This window comes from Lipophrys pholis (assembly GCF_963383615.2).
Source record: "Lipophrys pholis genome assembly, contig: SCAFFOLD_69, whole genome shotgun sequence".
NCBI classification, from domain to species: domain Eukaryota; kingdom Metazoa; phylum Chordata; class Actinopteri; order Blenniiformes; family Blenniidae; genus Lipophrys; species Lipophrys pholis.
Window position 1 is genome coordinate 28,679 of NW_028291865.1, and position 6,000 is coordinate 34,678.

The window sequence follows — 6,000 nt, forward strand, 5'->3', positions numbered from 1 at the left end:
ACGTTGTGACGTTGTGACGTTGGGACGTTGGGACGTTGTGACGTTGTGACGTTGTGACGTTGGGACGTTGGGACGTTGGGACGTTGTGACGTTGTGACGTTGTGACGTTGTGACGTTGTGACGTTGTGACGTTGTGACGTTGTAACGTTGTGACGTTGTGACGTTGTGACGTTGTGACGTTGTGACGTTGTGACGTTGTAACGTTGTAACGTTGTGACGTTGTGACGTTGTGACGTTGTAACGTTGTGACGTTGTGACGTTGTGACGTTGTGACGTTGTAACGTTGTAACGTTGTGACGTTGTGACGTTGTGACGTTGTAACGTTGTAACGTTGTGTACACTGTCACTGCGGCTCAACGGCACTCGGCAGGAGACTTCACACGTGTCCCTGAAGACTGTGGTGGACTGGAGGTCTGGGGCTGGAGTCAGTCAGGAGAACCCGGAACCCGTTTTGATAAAAAAGCAAAAACTTCTTCAGGCTCCTGAAACGACCAAAACGTGACATGAGCCGTCTCCTGATTGGCTCTCCAACCAGGATGTCTAATTTGCATCACACGTAAAGCCACGCCTTGACGCATGAGGATTTGATCTCTCTCACACACACACACACACACACACACACACACACACACACACACACACACACACACACACACACACACTGTACCGGTTTGAATCCCACTGCTTGACCTTGGTTTGACCTCTGACCTCCAGAAGAAAGAGTCGGAGTCGTGACTTTTCGTTTCCACATTCTGGCGGTTTGTTTTTACTTAAAACCCTAACTCTGTGTGTGTGTGTGTGTGTGTGTGTGTGTGTGTGTGTGTGTGTGTGTGTGTGTGTGTGTGTGTGTGTGTGTGTGTGTGTGTGTGTGTTATTTAAAGCACGATTCATGAGGATCACCACCATGAAGGTTTTATTGATTGTGTTTCACGAGGGCGACTTGTTGATGACTTTTATAAAACATGTGAGTTTGAAACACGACGAGTTCCTCACAGACCATAATAAACGTTTATCACACACCGTGGTGAGTTCACTGACCTGCAGGGTGTGGGAGAAACGCCTCACCTGATTCCTGGCAGAACACACATTCATCTTCTCTTTAATTACAACCATGACAAACACACGCACATTCCAACAAGAACAGGAAGCAAATGGAACCCAAATGTAGAGCAAAGGTCCGACTAAAGCAGGAACGAGTTGCAGGAACGAGTTGCAGGAACGAGTTGCAGGAACGTGTTGCAGGAACGAGTTGCAGGAACGTGTTGCAGGAACGAGTTGCAGGAACGAGTTGCAGGAACGTGTTGCAGGAACGAGTTGCAGGAACGTGTTGCAGGAACGAGTTGCAGGAACGTGTTGCAGGAACGTGTTGCAGGAACGAGTTGCAGGAACGTGTTGCAGGAACGTGTTGCAGGAACGTGTTGCAGGAACGTGTTGCAGGAACGAGTTGCAGGAACGTGTTGCAGGAACGTGTTGCAGGAACGAGTTGCAGGAACGAGTTGCAGGAACGTGTTGCAGGAAGGAGTTGCAGGAACGTGTTGCAGGAACGAGTTGCAGGAACGAGTTGCAGGAACGTGTTGCAGGAACGAGTTGCAGGAACGAGTTGCAGGAACGTGTTGCAGGAACGAGTTGCAGGAACGTGTTGCAGGAACGAGTTGCAGGAACGTGTTGCAGGAACGTGTTGCAGGAACGAGTTGCAGGAACGTGTTGCAGGAACGTGTTGCAGGAACGTGTTGCAGGAACGTGTTGCAGGAACGAGTTGCAGGAACGTGTTGCAGGAACGTGTTGCAGGAACGAGTTGCAGGAACGAGTTGCAGGAACGTGTTGCAGGAACGTGTTGCAGGAACGTGTTGCAGGAAGGAGTTGCAGGAACGTGTTGCAGGAACGTGTTGCAGGAAGGAGTTGCAGGAACGTGTTGCAGGAACGAGTTGCAGGAACGAGTTGCAGGAACGAGTTGCAGGAACGTGTTGCAGGAACGAGTTGCAGGAACGAGTTGCAGGAACGTGTTGCAGGAACGAGTTGCAGGAACGTGTTGCAGGAAGGAGCCACGCTGAAATAAACCCCATCAATCCTACGTTTCTAATGATTGGCTTCATGAATTGATCCTCGAGCAGCTGAACGGAACCTCAGCAGCAGAAGAGAAGAACTCCAGTGAGAGGAAGGAGCTGGAACACAATCTGGGACGGATTGACTTGAAGTGCAGGGAACCAATCAGGTGTCAGGATCTGCCCACTCCTGAGGCGACACCAGCCCATGACATCATCCCTTAAATAGTGAAACGAGTTGATGGTTTAATGAATGAATGAGATGAAAGTCATTATTTGCAGGTATTTATGGGATTTGGACTCTTTCCTCCCCACTGAGACAAAACTGGTGTCCCGTTGTGTCTCAGGACCGTGGGACACTTTAAAGACTTCGTATGAACTTCCTGGACGTCTTGTCTGGAAGTGACTCCACCGGGAATCAAGTCCACATTAACCTGCACAGATTAACCTGGAACACCTTAACAAGCATCAACTAACTAATAACTGACACCAAACAAACATGACCATCAGAACTACACAGAACCAAAGGTCCAGACTAGCAGAGATCCAGTCCTCAGTACCATCATGTACAACCCAGTGCTGAATAGTAATACTATAGTTTACCAGTCCTTTGGCGTAGGAACCACTGATGCTTCCTTTAGAACCTCCTTTAGCCTCAGAACCACGGATGGTTCCTTTAGAACCTCCTTTAGCCTCAGAACCACGGATGGTTCCTTTAGAACCTCCTTTAGCCTAGGAACCACTGATGCTTCCTTTAGAACCTCCTTTAGCCTAGGAACCACTGATGCTTCCTTTACCAGAGGAGATCAGCTCATGTTCCCCCACAGTTCCTTGCGGCGACAACATTTAAAGGAACCCGCTCATCGGAGCTTCAGGGAAACTCAGGATGACTGAAAAAGGAGCAGATCATGTAAGTTACCAAAGTAATAATCTGCCTAGAACCACTTGGAATCATCTAGAACCCAGAACCCAACTAGGAATGTTGTAGAACCACCTTTACTAACTCCTTTAGGAAGCCTCCTAACTCCTTTCCTTAACTCCTTTAGGAAGCCTCCTAACACCTTTCCTTAACTCCTTTAGGAAGCCCCCTAACTCCTTTCACTAACTCCTTTAGGAAGCCTCCTAACACCTTTCTTAACTCCTTTAGGAAGCCCCCTAACTCCTTTCACTAACTCCTTTAGGAAGCCTCCTAACACCTTTCCTAACTCCTTTAGGAAGCCCCCTAACACCTTTCCTTAACTCCTTTAGGAAGCCTCCTAACTCCTTTACTAACTCCTTCAGGAAGCCTCCTAACTCCTTTCCTTAACTCCTTTAGGAAGCCTCCTAACACCTTTCCTAACTCCTTTAGGAAGCCTCCTAACTCCTTTCACTAACTCCTTTAGGAAGCCCCCTAACACCTTTCCTAACTCCTTCAGGAAGCCTCCTAACTCCTTTCACTAACTCCTTTAGGAAGCCTCCTATCACCTTTCCTAACTCCTTTAGGAAGCCTCCTAACTCCTTTAAGGAAGCCTCCTAACACCTTTCACTAACTCCTTTAGGAAGCCTCCTAACACCTTTCCTAACTCCTTTAGGAAGCCTCCTAACTCCTTTCACTAACTCCTTTAGGAAGTCTCCTAACTCCTTTCACTAACTCCTTTAGGAAGCCCCCTAACACCTTTCCTAACTCCTTTAGGAAGCCTCCTAACTCCTTTCACTAACTCCTTTAGGAAGTCTCCTATCACCTTTCCTAACTCCTTTAGGAAGTCTCCTAACACCTTTCCTTACCTCCTTTAGGAAGCCTCCTAACACCTTTCCTAACTCCTTTAGGAAGCCCCCTAACTCCTTTACTAACTCCTTCAGGAAGCCTCCTAACTCCTTTACTAACTCCTTCAGGAAGCCTCCTAACTCCTTTCCTTAACTCCTTTAGGAAGTCTCCTAACACCTTTCCTAACTCCTTTAGGAAGCCTCCTAACACCTTTCACTAACTCCTTTAGGAAGTCTCCTATCACCTTTCCTAACTCCTTTAGGAAGTCTCCTAACACCTTTCCTAACTCCTTTAGGAAGCCTCCTAACACCTTTCACTAACTCCTTTAGGAAGCCTCCTAACACCTTTCCTTAACTCCTTTAGGAAGCCTCCTAACTCCTTTAGGAAGCCTCCTAACTCCTTTAGGAAGCCTCCTAACTCCTTTCCTAACTCCTTTAGGAAGCCTCCTAACACCTTTCACTAACTCATTTAGGAAGCCTCCTAACACCTTTCCTAACTCCTTTAGGAAGCCTCCTAACTCCTTTAGGAAGCCTCCTAACTCCTTTAGGAAGCCTCCTAACTCCTTTCCTAACTCCTTTAGGAAGCCTCCTAACACCTTTAGGAAGCCTCCTAACTCCTTTAGGAAGCCTCCTAACTCCTTTAGGAAGCCTCCTAACTCCTTTCCTAACTCCTTTAGGAAGCCTCCTAACACCTTTACTAACTCCTTTAGGAAGTCTCCTAACACCTTTCCTAACTCCTTTAGGAAGCCTCCTAACTCCTTTAGGAAGCCTCCTAACTCCTTTCCTAACTCCTTTAGGAAGTCTCCTAACACCTTTACTAACTCCTTTAGGAAGTCTCCTATCACCTTTCCTAACTCCTTTAGGAAGCCTCCCAACTCCTTTCACTAACTCCTTTAGGAAGCCCCCTAACACCTTTCCTAACTCCTTTAGGAAGCCTCCTAACTCCTTTCACTAACTCCTTTAGGAAGTCTCCTATCACCTTTCCTAACTCCTTTAGGAAGTCTCCTAACACCTTTCCTAACACCTTTAGGAAGCCTCCTAACTCCTTTAGGAAGCCTCCTAACTCCTTTCCTAACTCCTTTAGGAAGCCTCCTAACACCTTTACTAACTCCTTTAGGAAGTCTCCTAACTCCTTTCCTAACTCCTTTAGGAAGCCTCCTAACACCTTTACTAACTCCTTTAGGAAGCCTCCTAACACCTTTCCTTAACTCCTTAGGAAGCCTCCTAACTCCTTTCACTAACTCCTTTAGGAAGTCTCCTAACTCCTTTAGGAAGCCCCCTAACACCTTTCCTTACCTCCTTTAGGAAGCCCCCTAACACCTTTCCTTACCTCCTTTAGGAAGTCTCCTAACTCCTTTCCTTAACTCCTTTAGGAAGCCTCCTAACTCCTTTCACTAACTCCTTTAGGAAGTCTCCTAACTCCTTTAGGAAGCCCCCTAACACCTTTCCTTAACTCCTTTAGGAAGTCTCCTAACACCTTTCCTTAACTCCTTTAGGAAGCCTCCTAACACCTTTCCTTAACTCCTTTAGGAAGTCTCCTAACACCTTTCCTTAACTCCTTTAGGAAGCCTCCTAACACCTTTCCCTAACTCCTTTAGGAAGCCTCCTAACACCTTTCCTTAACTCCTTAGGAAGCCTCCTAACTCCTTTCACTAACTCCTTTAGGAAGTCTCCTAACTCCTTTCCTTAACTCCTTTAGGAAGTCTCCTAACACCTTTCACTAGCTCCTTTAGGAAGCCCCCTAACACCTTTCCTAACTCCTTTAGGAAGCCTCCTAACTCCTTTAGGAAGCCTCCTAACTCCTTTCCTAACTCCTTTAGGAAGCCTCCTAACACCTTTCCTAACTCCTTTAGGAAGCCTCCCAACTCCTTTCACTAACTCCTTTAGGAAGCCCCCTAACACCTTTCCTAACTCCTTTAGGAAGCCTCCTAACTCCTTTCACTAACTCCTTTAGGAAGTCTCCTATCACCTTTCCTAACTCCTTTAGGAAGTCTCCTAACACCTTTCCTAACACCTTTAGGAAGCCTCCTAACTCCTTTAGGAAGCCTCCTAACTCCTTTCCTAACTCCTTTAGGAAGCCTCCTAACACCTTTACTAACTCCTTTAGGAAGTCTCCTAACTCCTTTCCTAACTCCTTTAGGAAGCCTCCTAACACCTTTACTAACTCCTTTAGGAAGTCTCCTAACACCTTTCCTAACTCCTTTAGGAAGCCTCC